This window comes from Callithrix jacchus, chromosome 2 (genome assembly GCF_049354715.1).
Source record: "Callithrix jacchus isolate 240 chromosome 2, calJac240_pri, whole genome shotgun sequence".
Lineage (NCBI taxonomy): Eukaryota > Metazoa > Chordata > Mammalia > Primates > Cebidae > Callithrix > Callithrix jacchus.
The window spans coordinates 195,577,441-195,597,471 of NC_133503.1; positions in this window are offsets into that span (position 1 = coordinate 195,577,441).

The window sequence follows — 20,031 nt, forward strand, 5'->3', positions numbered from 1 at the left end:
TAGAAGAAGTTTGATGTGGTGCTTAGAAGAATGTATATTCTGTTGATCTGGTTTGGAGAGTTGTGTAGATGTCTATTAGTATAAGGATGATGCTGACCCCATAAAATGAGTTAGGGAGGAGTCCTTCTTTTTCTGTTGTTTGGAAGTTTCAGAAGTAATGGTACCAGCTCTTCTTTGTATTTCTGGTAGAATTCAACTGTGAATCCATCTGGTCCTGGGCTTTTTTGGGTTGCTAGGCTATTAATTGCTGCCTCAACTTTAGATTTTGTTATTGGTCTATTTAGGAATTCAACTTCTTCCTGGTTTAGTCTTGGGAGAGTGCAAGTGTCCAGGAATTTATCCATTTCTTCTAAATGTACTGGTTTATGTGCATAGAGGCTATGTGGCCTCATTTCCACTGCTGCCCCTGTTGGCCTAGTCATCAAACCCTAGTTGTAGTAATCTCTGATGGTAGTTTGTATTTGTGTGGAATCGGTGGTGATATCCCCTTTATCATTTTTTATTGCATCTATTTGATTCTTCTCTCTCTTCTTTTTTATTAGTTTGGCTAGTGGTCTATCTATTTTGTTGATCTTTTCAAAAAATAACTCCCAGATTCTTGATTTTTTGAAGGGCTTTTCTGTGTCTCTCTCTCCTTCAGTTCTGCTCTGATATTAGTTTTTTCTTGTCTTCTGTTGGCTTTTGAATTTGTTTGATCTTGCTCCTCTAGTTCTTTTAATTGTGACAATTTTAGATCTTTCCTCGCTTGTCATGTGGGCGTATTGTGCTATAAATTTCCCTCTAGACGCTGCTTTAAATGTGTCCCAGAGATTCTGGTACGTTGTGTCTTCATTCTTATTGGTTTTGAAGAACATCTTTATTTCTGCCTTCATTTCACTATTTATCCAGTAGTCATTCAGGAACAGGTTGTTCAGTTTTCATGTAATTGTGCGGTTTTGAGTAAGTTTTTAAATCCTGAGTTCTAATTTGATTGCACTGTGGTCTGAGAGACTGGTTGTTACGATTTCCATTCTTTTGCATTTACTGAGGAGTGATTTACTTCTAATTATGTGGTCCATTTTAAAGTAAGTGCAGTGTGGTACTGAAAAGAATGTTTTTGATGTATAATTTTGTGATTTTTTTTAAATTTTCTAAATCATCCATAAATAGGACCCAAAAGATATCTAGGAAGGCATTTTCATTTCCTAATGGTTTGAATTTTCTTGCTTATAATTTTGTTAATTTCTAGTTTTATTGTATTTGGACAGAATATGGCCTATGTAACTTCTATTTTTTTAGATTTATTAAGATCTTCTTTTTTTTTTCTTTTTTCTAGACCCCTTAACATCCTTCAAAAAATTTAAGGCCTAAACGTAAGATCAACTTTTGTAAATGTTCCAAGGACATTGAAAAAAGTTCCATATTCTTTATAGAAAAAAAATGGATATTTGTTGATCTAATTATTTATTTGAACCTTAATTCTTTACTTGCTCATTGTCTAAAGATTGAGGACTCAGGTGAAGCAATCATTGTGATTTTTATCAGTTTCTTCTTATGCTTTTGTTAGCTTTAGTAGTTTATTTTGATGCTAAGTTGCTCAACTCATAAACATTCATGGGTGCAGACATGATAGAAGGATAGGCTTGAAAAGCACCTGCTCACAGGGGGATGCTCTTTCATTGCTCTTGGGACTTCCATTACAGTGGCCGTGTAGACAAGCACTGGGCAGCAGGCTGGATGATGAAATCCATGTGGCCTCATTTCCACTGCTGCCCCTGTTGGCCTAGTCATCCAACCCTAGCTGCAGTCATGGCAGCTGATCACACATGAAGAATAAGCTCAGCTGAGATGAGGACTGCCCAGCTGAGCTCAACTCAAATTGCCAACCCATAGAATAAATGGGCTGTTGTTTAAGCTGTCAAGTTTTGGAGTGGTTGGTGACATGGCAAAACCCAACAATTATATTGTGACGTTTGCCTTTCATTGATATAAATTGACTCTCCTTGTCCACTTACAAATGTTTCCATGTATTCTATTTCAACCATATTGTCTCTTTTCTTATTTTTTTGATTATAGCTTTATGTCATGTCTTTGCTCATTGCCTTATTTTTTTGCCTTGATATGTTGTTTGTTTCAGTGTGCTGTGGCGAATTGTATTTTCCCCAGATGGCCAAAAAGTAGCTCCTGTTTGTCACGCTCTTTTTTACAGTAGGTCCTCGACACTTCTCCTATGGAAAACTGGGGTGTATGTTCCCTCCCCGTTCAATGTGGGTGGACTTGTGACAACAGCAGAAGTGAGACTACGTAATTTCAAGTTTAGGCTATGAAAGTCAGTATAGTGTCTACCTGGTTCTCTTGGGATGCTTGTTCATAGAACTTAGCTTCCATACAGTGAGGAAGCCCAAGCAGCAATATGGAACATTTTGGTGTCCATTAAACATACTAAACTTGTTTCAGCCTCAAAGATTTTGTTGCTTCACTGGCTCTTTTTAAATTCTACATTTTATATAGGTTATTTCCTCAATGACTTAAGTTCTCTGCTTAAGAATCACATCATTGAAAGACACTCTAAGAAACTTCTATCAAAAATAATCCTCCTCCAGGCTTGTCACTCTTATCTTGTTCTACTTTTTTTTTTTAGCAGTTATCACAAACTGATATTATATTGTTTATTCGTTTGCTTGTTAATAGATTGTCTCTCCCACTTTGCATATAAACTCCATGATGACTGACATTTTACCTGTGTAATCCTTTACTAAGGCAGTTGACATCTCTGCTGCTGTATTCCCTTAATACTATTTTTTGAGAAGGAGTTCTCAATAAACATTTGTTGAATAAGTGAATGCATTTTTATTTAACTATTGGATGACTGGATTATTTCCTCGGTGCATTTGCTTAAATTTGAGAAGATATAGTAATCATTATACTTTTCCTGCATGTCCGAGAGTGTCTTTTTGCTGCTTCTAACTTCAAATTGTTTGGGCTTAATATTTTTGGATCATAACTCACTCCTCCTTCCCCATAACTGGATAACATTTTATTTTCCTCTGCCATGAATGCTATGGGAGATAAGTCTGATGCTAACCTGATTTCACTTTTAATTTGTAGGTATCATTTTTTTCCCTAAGTAAATGGGTGTAAGACTTTGTCTTTGCCTTTGAATATGAAACTGTCAGTCACCTGAATGTGTTTAATGCTTATATTTTCTATTGCTGCTGTGAATCAATTATCATAAGCTTAGTGGCTTAAAACAATGCAAACTTAATAGTTTACAGTTCTGGCCATGAGTTCAACACAGCTCTTCCTGGATTAAGGTCAAGGTCTTAGCAGGGCTGCATTCCTTTCCAGAGGCTCTTCAGGAGAATCTGTTTCATTGCTTTTCACCTTCTAGATGCTGCTCACATTCTCTGCTTCATGGCCCCTTCCTCTATCTTCAAAGCCAGAAAAATCAGGCTGAGTTCCTTTTGTTCTTTGCATTTCTCCCATGCTTCTCTCTGGATTTTCCTCTTCTGCCTCCCTCTTCAGGGATTATTTTGCAATTATATTTGGCCCACCAGGATAGTCCAGGTTAATTTCTCTATTTTGAAGTCAGCTGAGTAGCAACCTTGATTCCATCTGCAACCCTAATTCACCTTTGCCGTGTAGCATAACATATTCAAAGGTTCTAGAGATGAGATGTGAACTTTTTGGGAGGCCATTATTCTGCCTACTGCAACCTGAATACACTTTTATTAATCTTCCCAAATGTGGTGGGGTTTTTTCCAACTATAATGAAGTTATTATTTTCCTGATTAGAAAAATGTAATTTTGTAATTTAAAAACGTTATTATATTTCTCACTCTGTTTTGTTCTTTCCTTCAGTAAATTCCTTTATATGCAGATTTAAGGTAAGTCTTATTTCCTTATCTAATTTACTGAGTTTTAATTCCCTGCACCAATCTTCTAAATGACTTATTTGGTGCATCACAGTGTCTAATCTTCTGTTCTTAACTCCCATTGCATTTTAAACTATTGCCAGTAATTTAAAATCTGAAACCAATATTTCTGATGTAGAATTATTTCATTTGATTAAAGAATGTATCTTTCTTGGGTTTTGAAAATATGAATCGGAAATTTAAAAAAGGTTTTTACCTGCTTCATGGAGCTGGTCTGTTTTGTAGTGGAAAATTTGTTTTGCTTGCTTTCTAATGTTGAGTGCTTTTTTATTTCTTTGCTCATGCTGTTTTTTGTGGTCTATATTAAATAGTTTATTAAAATTAAGATAAATTTCTATCAAGATGATATTTGTAGGTGGTTTTAAAACCAAATCATACAGATTATGCTGTTTTTGTAACTCTCCCCTTTACCAATTTCACTCCTCAGAGGAAAACACTTAAAAATTTTTATTCTGTGACTACCTCCATGGTAGGCAGAATTCTAAGATGGCCCTAGGATTTCATCTGCATGGTGGACATGTCTGTCTAATCCCCTCTCTTTGAGTGTGGGTGGGACTTGCCAATGTGATTGGGATATCACTTTTGGGACAAAGTTATATAGAAAGGGTAAAGGGATTTTGCAGAGGTAATTAAGATTTCTAATCAGTGGACTTTAAGTTAATTGAAAGAGGTTATCCTGAGTAGGCCTGACCTAACCAGATGAGCCCTTTCAAAGATGGCCTTGAGGCTCTAGATTTGATGTGGTGGGTCATGCCTGTATCTCACACCTGTAATCCCAACACTTTGGGGGGCAATGTGGGTGGACTGCCTTAGGCCAGAAGTTCAAGACCAGCCTGGCCAACATGACAAAACCTTGTCTCTACTAAAACTACAAAAATTAGCTGGGTGTGGTGGCATAATCCCAGCTACTTGGGGGGCTGAGGCATGAGTATCACTTGAACCTGGGGGGCAGAGGTTGCAGTGAGCTGAGATCATGCCACTGCACTCCAGCCTGGGCAACAGAGTAAGATTCTGTCTCAAAACAACAAAACAAAAAAGAGAGCATAGAGATAAGAGATGAGGGAAGCCAGCAGAGATCCTTCTACCAGTCTTTAGAAAATAAACTGTCATTTTGTGGAGGGGGCCACATGGTGGGGAGTGGAGGGTGGTTTCTTGGAGCTGAGGGCCTCAGTTCTACAGCTGCAAAAGAACTAAATTCTGCCATCAACAAGTGAATTTGGAAGAAGACCCCAAGTGTCAGATGGGATCACAGTGTTGGCTGACACCTCGATATAGCTTGATGTGATCTTGAGTGGAAGACCCAGTTAACCAATGCCAAGTCCGCTGTGCATGGTAACTGTGAGGTAATAAGCACCTGTTGCGGCCGGGCGCGGTGGCTCAAGCCTGTAATCCCAGCACTTTGGGAGGCCGAGGCAGGTGGATCACGAGGTCAACAGATCGAGACCATCCTGGTCAACATGGTGAAACCCCGTCTCTACTAAAAATTACAAAAAGTTAGCTGGGCACGGTGGCGCGTGCCTGTAATCCCAGCTACTCAGGAGGCTGAGGCAGGAGAATTGCCTGAACCCAGGGGGCGGAGGTTGCGGTGAGCCGAGATTGCGCCATTGCACTCCAGCCTGGGTAACAAGAGCGAAACTCCGTCTCAAAAAAAATAAAAAAAAAAATAAAAAAAAAAAAATAAGCACCTGTTGCTTTAAGCAGCTAGGTTTGTGGTATTTGTTACACAGCACTAGGAAACAATTACACCTCTGTATTTCTGAATACTATGCTTATGTTGCTGTTGATGGAATTGCTAATTTTAAGACGTCACATATCGCCACTTTCTCTGAAGAGTTAGTTCACTTAAAATACTTCATCTCCACTCTCTCCCCCTTTCTGCCCAATTAGAGCTCTAACAATGGTCTGACAAGGCTACTTGACTTTATCTTTGCCCCAAGGATGAATCTTAATTGGACTTTATAGCTCAAGGCCTTCTCAGTTTTATCTTTTGCCAATTGGAGATAAGAAACAGTTCCATTTTCTAGCCCTGCAAGTCCTGAAATTTATGGCCTCTCTGAACTCTCTTTGAATTCCTCTTGCAAAATGGCCATTTCTTTTATGAGCTTATTTCTTTCTTACCGCACCTTGTCAAACGCAGCCATTAGCAAACATCCAATGTTATCCACATTCTGTTTTCCCATTTCTTTGCTAGAACCACAAGTTTATTAGTTACACTTTTCTGCCTTCTAGTTATCACAGGCAATAGTTTTTTCAAGTGCTTCACCATTACGTAAACAGCCTGTGAGATGGATTTTCTTGCCACCTGCCACTCAGCCCTGAAGCCCATGCATGTGTTTTGTGTTTTATTGTTGTTGGCACCTGACTTTCAGTATGTCTTTGAATTGTCCGGCTTCTCTGTGGTAACAAGAAACAACAAAATTTCCAGGGCTTATCGTAATAAAGACCGAGTTCTGCTGAGGTGGCTGTGGGCGGGCCATGGGTCTGCTCCCTGGGTCTCCATTCCAGGATTCAGGCTGAAAGAGCAGCCTCTCTTTGAGTTAAATTCCATGGTGGTTTTATAAAATGTCTCTTAACACTTTTCCTTAAAAAAAAATCATGTCACTTCCACTCTTATTTTAATAACCAAAGCAAGTCATGTGGTCAGCCTTCTCATCAATGGGTCAGGTGTGTGTGTAATCCTCCTTCAGGGAGGGGCAGTGAGTACCTACCCTGGACACCACAGCCAGCACTGATACCTTGGGAGAAGGTATTTGTAAGTCACACAACCAAGGAAGGATTAGTTTCTATATTATAAAAAGGCATGTAAGTCACACAACCAAGGAAGGATTAGTTTCTATATTATAAAAAGGCAGGAAACCAATAGAAACACAGGCAAAGGACATGGTAGACAATTTGCAGGGGGGAAAGCCAAATGCTTGTCAGCATATGGAGAGATGTTCAATCTCATCAGCAACCAGAGACATGCCAATTAAGTCAAGATAACCATCAAACTGTCAGACTTCTGAAGTAGGAAAACATCAGCATTGAGTTGGACTTGGGCACTCTTTGTGTCCTGCTGGTGAGAGGTGCAGGTGAAGGCAGCTATTCTGGAAATAATTTGGGAGGAAAAAGGAAGATGGCATAGACAGTGAGATAATGGAGGTGTCCTGGCTCTGAAAGATCTGGCTTTCTGGCATGATTTTCAGAGTATCTTTCCGGTGGCACTCCTCCCTGCTCATTCAGTACTTGGGTGGGGTCCCGTTCACTAGGCTGTTGGACCACAAGGGCAAGACCTTGTCTGGTTTGCTCTCCACTGTGTCCCCTGCAGCTGATACTGTGCTAAGCACATGGGGGCACTCAGCATTTGTTTAGTGTATGCATATATATATATAATTTTTTTTTTGAGACGGAGTTTTGCCCTTGTTGTCCAGGCTGGAGTGCAGTGGCGCAATCTTGGCTCACTGCAACCTCTGCCTCCTGGGTTCAAGTGAGTCTCCTGCCTCAGCCTTCTGAGTAGCTAAAATTATAGGCATGTGCCACCACACCCAGCTAGTTTTATACTTTTAGTAGAGATGGGGTTTCTTCATGTTGGTCAGGCTGGTCTCGAACCCCCAACCTCACCTGCCTCAGCCTCCCAGAGTGCTGGGATTACAGGTGTGAGCCACTGTGCCTGGCCAGTGTATGCATGTTTAAAGAATACAGAGTGCCATGCCTCTTTTAGGACAGTAAAGTATGGATTTTCCATTGTACAGTTGTATTGTCTGAGTACTTATTTGAGATTCTGTTTATCATCTGATAAAAACCTTCATCATTTAGTTTAATCTACTTCCACACAGTGATTCACACAAAGGCAGAAAGATATGAAAGTGCTCAGGTCCCACCTATTGACCGTAACTTACCAGAATAGACATGTGTTTTGGGGAGCTTTCTATCTGAGGTGGAAGGAATCTTCGACATCACAAAGTCTGCCAGGTCGCCTTAAGCAATAGTTTGAAACAGTTGAATGCTTTTTAGGAATGTCATTCTTTCTGAGCTGAGGGGGAGCTTTCAGATCACCCCCTTCTTGTTAGTTTGAGTCATGGGGAAATTAAGGGAACATTATTTTCCAAAGTCTCAAGGCCAGCCTCAGAAAACAGTAATTTTAGCATTATCTTAAAAAGTAACGCTAAGTGTGCCAGGCCCATGATTCAGCATTTGCTTGCTGGATTTGGGAGTCAGGCTTCTCCCAGTGGAAGCAGTTCTGATGTCTAGAGGAGCTGTTGTTTCTAAGTAGTTCAGGATGTTCCACAGATTCCGTCTCCTCTGAATTCTCCGAGCACTATGTGTGTCCCACGGTCCCCTAACCAGGTGTGCATCGCGGTCACTGGCTATCTCCTGCAGATGCTGATGCATGAGGTTTGGTGCACTTGGGCTTCAGTTTTTTTTTTTTTTTTTTTTTAACAAGTCTCCTAAGTGATCCTCAATTGCACAGGAAATTGAGAACAACTGATGCATAATTATATTGCGTTGTGTTATTCTTAGCTATTGTTTCTTGTGTTTTAGTAATAAATTTTACATCAGTTTTATAATCTTCTGAGGCAGACAGTGTGTCTTGATTTTCTTATATTCTTCCTAGCCTTTGTGATGGTCCTGTAACAGGCACTCAGCAGATGCCTGTGAACTGATAATTGAAAAGTCTTAAAAGCACTTAATGTATTTTCCTTTGCTTGAAAAAATTCTGCCTTTCTTGTGGGCCCTGGGTCTTTGGTGGTAAATTTCTCAACTGTTCCTTTTGATTCCCTTTTGCTACTTTGGAGTTCATGATCCTGGTCTCCATATTATCTAATGACGCCCACAGGTACCAATGGACTTTCGCAGGTATTGCTTGGCAGATTTTAGGCGGGCTTGAGTATTATCTCTTGGGGTAATAAGTAGTTGTCCCCTCTAGACAAGGATCTAGGACAGAGGTCACCTCTTTTTCAAGCTGTCCATTGACCGCAACTCCATCTCTGTATCCTGGAGACAGGTCAAGTTGGGAGAGGTAGTAAGCTGTGCCCAGTTCTGCTTGGGTATTGCCTTTCTCCCACGGTTCAGTTGGGAGCAGGTCAGGCTGTGTCAGTAACTGTAGCAGGATATGCTGCTCCTTCCCACAACAACCTTGGTGGTTTCTATGCTGGTGGCTATGCTTTGGGTGCCAGTTTTTCTTCTGGTGACCCTCCCTAGACATGGCATGGACCTGCACAATTTACCAATGAAGGGCACAGAGTTTACCTTAGGACAGTCATTGGCCATCCCTTGCCTGTCTCCAAACTAGGTGGCAGGGACGGTAGCATTCCCAGCATGTACTTAGCCCACCTGAAGGAAAGCAACTCTGTGTTGCTAACTATAGTTATATTTATCCCAGCACAAAGCAAGAAGAAGCATACGTTTAAGTAGCCTTGGGAAAGCGTCTGTTTACTAAGCTACCCACTATTCAATAAGCCATCTCAGTGACAATTAGTAGAATAAACAGTTCCTCTGGCATCAAGTTAATTTTGCTGTGACCTTTTGTAATAATGATATACCATATGTTTGAGTCCCCTCCCATAGTTTAAGTCGTGACTAGAGAATATCTATTGAGGGTAAAGGAAACAGCATGGATCAAAGAGGAGGAGGACTGTGTGGCCCTAGATTCTGCAGAACGTGGAGCCAAGGGAGCTGTTAAAATTTTCTTTCTTTTTTTTTTTTTGTTGGGAAAGAGATAGGTTGAGTTAGAAGAATGAGTTAAGCATGATGTCTACCAGTATCCAAAGGGACTGAGTAGAAGGGCAGAGTATATTTATGCGGTGTGATTTAGAAATTGAGTCTCCAAGGAAGTTAGCTTCAGAATGGAGGGTCTACCTGGAGAGGCTGCCCAAGATGCAGGAATAGGGCATATGGGTTATAGAGCACTTGGTCTTCCTCATGGCTGGGAGGCGGACTTGCAGTCTTTCAAGAGCTTTTATATACATATTTGCAGTTGATCTTTCCAACACACTAGTAAGATAGTTGGAGTGGGTGACATTGTCCTGTGCAACTTAAGTTTTGTTGTATAACAGTCTATCCTGAGTTATTTATTTTCATGAATGGCTTAGTCGGGTGGCTTTGCTGATGTCACCTGCGTTTGCTGATGCGGAATGAAAGTAGACTGGATTTGGCTGGAGAGTCTCAGCAGGGAGACTAATCTCTGCTCTACCTCTCTCTCTCTCCCTTCTCAGCGTTCAGGGGGCTGGCCCAGGGCTGTCTTTCCCATGGCAGTGGCAGAGGCTCAAGAAAGCCAGCGGAAACATGCAAGGACTTAGCCTAGGATGGGAACTGGGGCATTGTTTCTGTTGTATTCTACTGAGCTAAGTCACGTGGCTGAGCCAAGGGTCAGTGTGGAGGGCATTACTAAGTTACCTGTTAAAGGGTGAGCATACAAGAGGGGTAAACAATCGTGTCATCAGTGCATCAACTTTAGCACCCTATTTCGCAAGTACAGAAACAAAGCTTTGAGATGAAGTGATCTTCTCAGGGTGTACAGCTCCTTGGTGGCCAGGTTTCATCTCTCTAATGTGTTATATCCCGTTACCAGTATGACTCATGTGAGAACAGTGGGTTAGTTGTAGTTCTGTTACAGTGCCTGGTGGTATCTGATGAGCATTTTAATAAATTCTCTGGAAAACAGATTTGATTTTAAAAAGAGCCCTAGCTGTCAAAATCTGACCTCTTAGTTGTTACTCAGATCCTTTTGGTCTAAATTTATTTTACATGAATTTAGTTAAAAAATTGATTATAATTCCCTTCCGTTTGGTGCTGTGGGTGGTATAATTGGAAGTTTAGAAAAGGCAGAAATAGCTTTAAATGATTCACATACCCACCTAAAATTTTCAGAAGGGTAAAAAATACAGGAGACGTTAGGTAAAAGAGGTTGCCTTGGACTCTTTTTAGTTTTAAGTATCTTGAGTCTTTCTAACATCAATGCCCAGTGGGCCTTTTATCAGTTGATCTTGGAAAACAATCTCAAAGGACTTCCTCTGCTTGTCACCCTCCTTTCTTTCACACTTGGCAGCACGCATGGCTCGGGGAGAACTTTGAGGCTATGCGCCGCTGTTGCCATACGCCAATCAAGAAGAATCCTGCTTGTCTATCTCTGGCTCTTGCTGTCAGTGATGGAGATACCAATACATTCAAGTTTCTGTTTGTTGTCAAATGTTTTTCACTCACTCAAAACCTATTAGCATCTCCACTGTGGAGGAACGTCTTTGGGGACTTGGGCAAAATTTTTGGCAGCAAAACGTTGTGAGCACCCAGGAAGTAACCTGGGCCAAGCATTCAATTTGCGGCTCAAGGATATAAGAAATGCATTTGGAAATTTTGGCTTAGAAGTGAACCTTAACCTCATTGGGAATGGACCGGGCTGGGGGAAATGACTGGAGATGAGGACTCGGGTGTTGTGGGCCGAGGAGGTGAGGAAAGAACGGCTCCTTGGCAAAGCACCATGACTGAGCTCCATGTCTGAGCGCCATGACCAGGCTGTTGGCTTCTGGACTTTGTGCCTTCACAGTGCCCTGGAAAAATGGATTCTTTCAGTGGTCAAAGCTCTAGTACCAACAGTGGCCAACCATTTGCTGGCACCAGGGGCCTGTGATTCCACTTGTCCATTTCCACATGGTCCTTTATAGTCCACTGCTGCTCTAGTGCCACATGGCTATAAATGCCAAGGAGTGGGGGCAGGGCACTGTTTTGCACAAGCTTGCATTTGTAGCTGAGTTCTAAGCTTTCCCTTCTCCTGACCTCACTCCTTATTTTTCACACTGACTCTCCCATCTCCTGACTGGGAGCCTGTGGTCTTGTTTCTATTCTTTCCCTTGGGCTTAATGCCCTGCTTGTTTTCCAGCCATGACCTCACTGCCTCCTGACTATGACTCTGACTGTCCATCCCCACCTCTGCTGCCTGTGGTTGCCTTGAACACCCATCCCCACCTAGACCAGTGGGGCATCCTCCTGATTTAAGGAAGGCGTTTTCACTGGACCCTAATGTGCTCAGGCCTGGTGAGGGGAAACTGGACATCTCTGGTCTTTCTGGTGTCCTCTTCTTACTCTTGAGACATCTGCATTAGCAGAGGCCATCCCAGAGCCTGTGGCATAAGCCTTCTTTCCTACCTCTCAGAACCCTCCCTCACATTTTTGCTTTCTACACATACCCTGTTGCCTGTACCCATGGTCTCCCAAACATCTGTGTCATAGAAGTGATCACAAAGCATTGTCATTATCTATCTTTACTGCTAGATGCAAGCTCCAAGTCCTCGATTATAGCTTAATCACAACAGCATTGTTTTCTGAATGCTCTTAATGGATTCTGATAGTTAACTTTATTTGTCAACTTGACTGGGCCATGGTACCCGGATATTTGATCAGATAAGTCTGGATGTTGCTGTAAAGCTGTTTTTTAGATGTGATTAACATTTAAATCAGTGGACCTAGATTAAAGCAGATTGCCCTCCGAAAGGTGGGTGGGCTTCATCCAATCAACTGAAGCTCTTAAGAGAAAAGACTGACCTCCCAGAGGAAGAGGGGATCTGTCTCCAGACTGCCTTCGGACTCAAGCTGCAGGATCAGCTCTTTCCTGGGTCTCCAGCCTACTACCCTACCCTGCAGATTTTGGACTAGTCAGGAATTCCTTAAAATAAATCTGTCTCCCTATATACATTAATATGCATAGTCTATTCTGTTTCTCCGCAGAACCCTGAGTAATATATGGTTCAATCACTGTACTAAAAGCAATACATATTATCTCAGTTAATCCTTGTCTGACAGCTTCCTAAAGACTGTATCATTATTCTCATTTGACAAGTGGATAAACTAAGTCACAGAACAGGTAAAGAACTTGCCCAAGGTCACATAGCTGGTAAGTGGCAGAAATGGGACTTACACTGGACATGATTCCTGGTAAAGCCAATGATCTTAACTCATCACCCCTCCTCCTCGGCATCTCCATGTCTGGTCCAGAACCTGGAATCTAATATTAATAGCAGGCTGGTAAATATATAAGTGAGTGAATAAAGTCACAGACTTCCCTCTATTTTATTACTTCTTCATCTTATGAAAAATAACTTAAAAATTGTACAGGGAGCATATAAGAACTAAGACTTTTATAGCATATGCGGACCTGTAAAATATTGATCCCAAAATGTCATGTCTTCATTGAAATAAATGTGACAAAAATTGATCTGGAGAAGTCTCATGTTATAACTCGGTTGGGATTCGTTGGACAGTAGCTTTGTTACTGTTTTTAGGATCTTATGAGGGCCTTTACTTATGTCTTCCATCTCAACTCTGGTGGATATGGTGGACTGAAACTCAACGTGCATTCCAGCTTCTTTCCATTACAGAATGAGCTTTCCTGTACTGCAGAGTCTAGAGGCTAACTATCCTTGCAACTCTGGTTATGAATATGAACTGGGTTCCAGCCTTCAGAGGTGGCTTGCTGAGATTTGGAAGAGCAGATTCAGAGGGACCCTCATTCGCCTGCTTTGGCTGTTCTGCTGTCAAGTAGGGTCATGGAGATGACAGGGTTTAGCTGCTGGATGATGCAGACACCACAGCAGTGTTGGCAGCCCATGCAGCTTGGGCATCGCTCGTTTGAAGGCAGAGGAGTTCAGCGTTGTGGTTTCTGTCCCTAGCCTGGAGCAGGAGGAGCCAGTGTTCCCTGTGGTGAGTCATACTGGGGCTGGACTTTTAACTTCTGTATTTCTAACTGGCCTCTGAGGGTCAGTTTGGCCCCTGGTTCTGGGGATTATTCCTGGAGGCTCAGCTCACTCTTCCAATCCTTCTAACAATTTTGTAAGTGCTTAGTTCCCTGCGTTGTCTTGTTCTGCTTAAAATGGCTGGAGTGCTGTCCGCTTCCTGTAAATGAGCCTTGACTGATGTGGCTGCCTTAATAACTGTAGAAATGTGGAGCTGATCCACTGGTTGGCTCATTAGTGCATTTTCTACTTCTTGCTTCTGTAATACATACACTTAGGGTTGTCTGTGGTCGTTTTCCATGCTCATTGGAGAGAGCCGGGAAAGGGAGGAAACCCTCCAAGAGAAAGTTGACCAAAGTGAATTCCTGAACTTGGAAGAACCACCTCAAAGAGAATGACAGAGATGGTGCCAGGTCCTTTCTTGGGGATGATTTCTCTGAGGTTCATGGTTATAACTTACTTCTATCTTGAAACTTTATTTTTTATCCCCTTTATTTCTGAATGTCTGCATATTTTCTTTAAGTCTGCTGATGTGGAGCTTTCTGCTATGCGAATCTTTCTATGTAAGCCCCTCATTGCTAACTTCTGAGTCCAGGAAAATTGTCGCTATGCCAAAATAATGGATTTCTCTTTTGTGCCATTTAATTCCAGGACAGTGTAGATTTTTACCAATTTTATGTTTGTCACTTGCCAATTTACAAAGGGCAGAAAAGTCATTTTGGGGTAAAAAAGAGTGTCATGGTATATGATCAAAACTGTGAAATTTTAGTTCCGAAGGGACCTTGGCTTTCGCGTGGACTTTTTCTCCTCACCTCATTTTAAAATTTAATTTAATTAATTTATTTTCAGAGACAGAGTCTTGCTCTGTCACCTGGCTGGAGTGTAGTGGCGCCATCATGGATCACAGTAGCTTCAAATCTTTGGCTCAAGTGATCCTCCTGCCTCTACCTCCTGAGTGGCTGGGACCACAAGCATGCACCACCATGTCCGGCTAATTTTTTTTAATAATAATTTTTTTGTAGAGACAGAGCCTCCCTATGTTGCCCAGGCTGGTCTTGAACTCTTGGCTCAAGTGATCCTCCTGCCCTGGCCACCCAAAGTGCTGGGATTACAAGCATGAGCCATTGCACCTGAACCTTTCTCCCCATTTTAAACATGAGTAAACTGAGGACCAGGGAGATGTACAGGAAAATGTTCTCAAGCTCACAGGGTGACTGTGGCAGAACCAGGCTCAGAGCACAGAGTCACAACTTTGGGAGGTGTTCTTTCCACACGGCTGAACGCACAGTAAAGGCTTTGTTGAACTTGCTGACTTGTTGTAGATTTGAGAATGGGCACGTGATAGGGTTAAACTGTGTTTCTTTTACCTATCTGTGTGCACATTTGTTTATCAAGATGATTTTCTAAATACAAATATATTTTTCTAATGATAGGAAATGGTATGTTCAGATTCTTTTTAAGGAAAGCCACAATGCTAAATCACCTTTAGTGCATGAGCATTTGCTAAATATTTAATATAAATAATTAATTTTTAACCACTGACTTTTTTTTGGCTGATATTAATTTTCATCATCATTTATTTAAAGAGCACAAGAGACATCTAAGATAGTTTAAGGGAAGTCAAATGTGAGGCTGCAGGGTCAAGGGCAGATTGGCTCCAGTTCTTCAGTTATGTCCTGAATGTGCCAGGCGGTACGTGAGACTGAGTTACTGGGAGGAAGCCGCATTGCACGCGAGTGGCCACTGAAGCATGGGCAGCTAGCTATGCATTCAGCTGACTTTGTTGAATTTTTAGAAAATGAGAGTTTAATGAATTCCAGATGAGGTGATTCTTCACTCTGCATTGTTTTAAATCCTCTTTATGAAGCACACAGAACAGCACTGTGTGCGACCAAGAATTCAGTAGCAGCGTGCTGCTAAGGCTGAGTTTTCCAATGCTGCGATGTTAAGGATATCGGGGCAGAAAGGATAGAGTTAGGATGGAGCATAAGAATTTGCCTAAAACGTGGCCATCTTGGTGTTCCCTCCTTTCACGGAGGGCCGTGCATGCCAATCCTGTTTGCTACAATCTGTCTTGCATAAGGGTTAACGGGATGCCAAGAAGACAGAGCCTTGTTTTCAAGGAGGCTTTTCTCCTTGGGGTGACAAGGTTACTGCACCTGGCCCTGGCAAGTAAAAATCATGTGGTGACAGACGGTAATGACTGCAAGGGGCAGTGAAGAGGATAAAGAAGGGAGGGGAGACCAGTGCGGGCCGGTGGTTCTCACATCTCATGGCTCACCAACTGGAGATACTTCTGACTGTCACAACTTGCAGGGAGGCTTGTGCTACCGGTATTTAAGGATGCTGTTAAACACCCTGTGCGAGGCACAGGACGGCCTTCCAAAGCAAACAGCTGTCCTGCTCAAAATACGATAGTGCTGGGCTGGAGAGAGCCGCGTGTAGGCTGAAGTCATGGATCAGGCTTTATGGAGGAGGTGAGATTTACTCTCCCTTTTCATTCATTCCTTCTTCCATTTGTTCAACATTGAACAACATTTGCTCTTACCCAGTGTCGGTTTTGTCCTGGAGGTATATTAGGGAATGAATCAAAGTAGTTCTGCGGCCAAAGTAGTTCTTGAGGTTTAGTTGGGGGAAAACACAGTTCAGGAAAAAATTAAGGTATGATAGTTATGTTGATGGGAGAGCAGAGGCGCCAAGGGAACACACCACAGCAAGATCCATCTTAGCCACTAGGTCAGGACAGTTCTCCCAGAAGGAAACGTTTCTTCAACCCCAACTAGAGGGGTGGTGGGAGCAGGTCACATGCGTGCACCTGAATGAGTGTGTGTCAGGAGAGGGGGTGCAGAGAGAGGGGCACTGTCTGAGGCAGCTGGTGCAGCTTGTGTTAAATTTGTAGGAGAGTGAGAGGGGAGTGGGATGCGGTCCTGCACATCAGAGATGCCAGGAGAAGAGCAGAGAGACGAGGCTACAGAAGCAGGCAGGGCCCTCGACTGCGAGTGCCTGAGTGTTAGTTAACAGATTTCATCCTAAAGATTCTAAAAAATCTTGAGTTTAGAAGTCTTAAAGCAGTGGAGTGACAGATCAGATTCAAGTTCTGGGAAGTTCAGTCCAGCTGCAGTGTGGAGGTGAGATTGGAGGAGAACCAACCAGGGCATGGAGGTCATTGAGGCTGATGGGCTGGGAGGGGCAAGACAGGCCTTCTGAGCAGCGTGGTGAGGAGGGAGTGGCCAGAGCAAACCCATATGCTGACGAGACAGAATTCAGGGCACTTACCTAATGGGATAGAGGAGGGAGGTGGCAAGGAGGATGTTCATGTTTTTGCCTGGGCAAGCCAAATGTTCTGGGTACCATTTCCAGGGTGCACTAGACAGGGTGCTCTCTTCTTCAGAAGCAGCTGGAAGAATGTGAATAATATTGCAGAATGATGTTGAGTTCCATTTTGGGAATGTAGAGTTTGAGCTTCCTGAGGGACTTTCACTCAGATTTGCTGACTGGCCCTGAGACACGTGGGCTGGAGATGACAGCTGATGGTCTGAGGTCACAGCTGATGAGGCTGTGTAGGGGAGGCAGAGGGGAAGAGCTCTGAGAAACAAGACGTTCAAGGACAGGTTTGCACGAGAAGCTCCCAGAGGAGGGGCTGGAGTGGCAGAAGCCAAACCAGAGGGAGGTGGCATCTGAGAATAAGAGTCACTTGGAGACAGAGAGAGCGAGCTGCACTGTTCTGCCCTGGCTGTTGTTCAGGATAATGACTCAAACCTTCCATGCCTGTGAGGACATGAAGGTCCCTGGTGATCTTGAATGAGCAGTTTGAATGGAACATTGGATGTAGAAGCCAGGCGGGAGGGGTTCAAGGAGAAGAGGGAACAGAGGGTGTGTATGGAAACGGGTGTTAACGCGGCTGTGGCCAGAGGTCTATTCAAGCCACTTCACAGTTGGTATAGCAAGAGGCACATGCCCACTGGAATGGCTGTGGACAGGGAGAGCTGATGCCGGACCTGGCTATAGCTCTGATGGACATATTTTCTAAAATAAAAGAGGACCGCTTTGGCCGGGTGCGGTGGCTCATGCCTATAATCCTAGCACTTTGGGAGGCTGAAGCGGGTGGATCACGAGGTCAAGATATCCAGACCATCCTGGTCAACATGGTGAAACCCTGTCTCTACTAAAAAAATACAAAAATTAGCTGGGCATGGTGGCATGAGCCTGTAGTCCCAGCTACTTGGGAGTCTGAGGCAGGAGAATTGCTTGAACCCAGGAAGCGGAGGTGGCAGTGAGCCGAGATCGCGCCATTGCATTCCAGCCTGGGTAACAAGAGCGAAATTCCGTCTCAAAAAAAAAAAAAAAAAAAAAAGGACAGCTTTAAAAAAAAACTTGGTGTAGGGAAAAAAAAAAGATAGAAACTCTGGAACATGTGGTCATCAAGGAATGGCCCATCCTTGGAGCTTCATTTGGCCGCAGCGTATGCAGGCGGGAGAGACCAAGATAACGTCAAGGTCGCTTAAGGGTGACCTCAAGTTGGGTTTCTTAATAGAAGCCACACCATGGACATGCTGGTGTTTAGACCTGCAGTGGAATTTGTAGCACTTCTGCCGGAATTGATTAGGCAGCAGAAGTAAAAGGTGAATCTTTCTATACATTTTAGACATTGTACCTAGCAAGGCACTTCCTTTAGCACAAAAAATAACGGCCTTTTTCAACTAGATGACTGTCACAAAGGAAAAAGTGTAGACGGCCCAGCGGTTTATTTCCCTATTCAGGTTCGGGTTTGTTCATGGGGAGATTCACCTTGTGAACTAATAACTTTTTTCCGGACTAAGAAAAATCAGCAGGCATTTTTCTTTTTAGGAAATGCTTCTTTTTTATTTTTAATTTTTTTTAGAGTGGGATTTCTTGGGCTTGAAAAATAATCTAAGTCTATGGCTTTGATATCAAGGGAAAGGCTTCTTTCAATTGCTTTAACCTTTTTGAAAAAGTGACCTGTAGAGATAAATGTTCTCATGCTGAGAATCAGGACTGCCTCTAATATACACAGTAATGTAGGCAGAACAGGAAGCAGACCACCTTCTTGAAGTGGTTTAAGAAAAATTCAAGATCCTGAACTGAGGAAAGGAACATTTTTGGAAAGGTCAGGCTTAAAACCCATACCCCGGGCAATCAAATATAAATAAATAAATAAACACATAAATAAAATAAACCTCACTCTCATGGCAGGTTGTGGATGATACCAGAACAGAGGGAGGACCAGGCCAGAACCAGGAACCCAGGAACTAGCTAAGAAGGAGGATTCTGGTAGCTTATTATTGTTTTTCTTTTGGGCCAAAAAAGGGTCAAATTCATGGAGGCCAGCGAAGGCAGTGGGGTGTGGATGGGCTCAGGAATTGGTCTCGAGGGGCAGGGCTTAGCCTGTGGGAGGTTAGAGGGGCTCGAGTAGAGCCCACATATTTGGGGGTCTTTCAATTTCTGGTTGGAGGCACAAGTAGCCCTGTCTCTTCCTTCCCTCATCCCCCATTCACCCATGGCCCTCCCTAGTCCTCCATTGGGTCCTCAGGAATGATGCTCAAGGACCTCTGCTCAGATCAGCAGGTGGGCTCTTCTTCCTGTGCCTCTGGACACCTGTGCTGCTTCTCCCTGTGGTTGCCTCTTCCCTGCTCCCTGGCCCTGTGCTCACCTCCCACAGCTTCTTGCCATCGGTTCCCCACCTGCCGCCACCCTGCGGGGTCAGCAGCTCATTCCTTGTCTTGACCCTGACTTGGGCTCATACTCATTTTCTGTTCTCAACCTACCTCTTCTTGGCTTTCATAACCCGCCTGTATCTCCTGGACTCTGACCTTGGCTATGAACAATTTCTAGAGTTTTATCGCTGCTGCTCACATACCAGCACCTTGAAATGCCATTAATTAGGAAAACAGGTTTCATCCATTCCAGGTGGCATGTCTAGTCCAGAAGGAGTATTATGAATTCCCAAATGTCTCTTATCCTACAGAGAAGGAATCTCTGACAGGTGAGGGTGTGAGTGGGGAGGAGGGTTTGGGGCACAGGGCTTTGTGACAGGTTCTGTACACACATCACATCCAGAGCGGCTTACCTTTTAGGGTAGACACTATAACATCTTCCTCCTTACCGATGGGCTCCCTGCTTACATGTAGAATCCCCACATTTCCCAGGCTTCCTTATAATCAGGATGAGTGATGGGGGTGGCCAGAGGTGTGGGCCAAGGTGATTAAGCCCGGCTCTTAAAACCATCCCCAGTGACCCTCTTGTCCTTGCTTCCCTGGCTGTGGCAACCTCACTGGACTGTTGCCCGAGATGGTACGTATGGCTGCAGGAGGTAGGAGCACTGCTGGCCCACCGGACTCCATGAGCAAAGAGACCTTTCTGCTGTTAAACCGCTGCTCTGAGTCTGGGCTGTC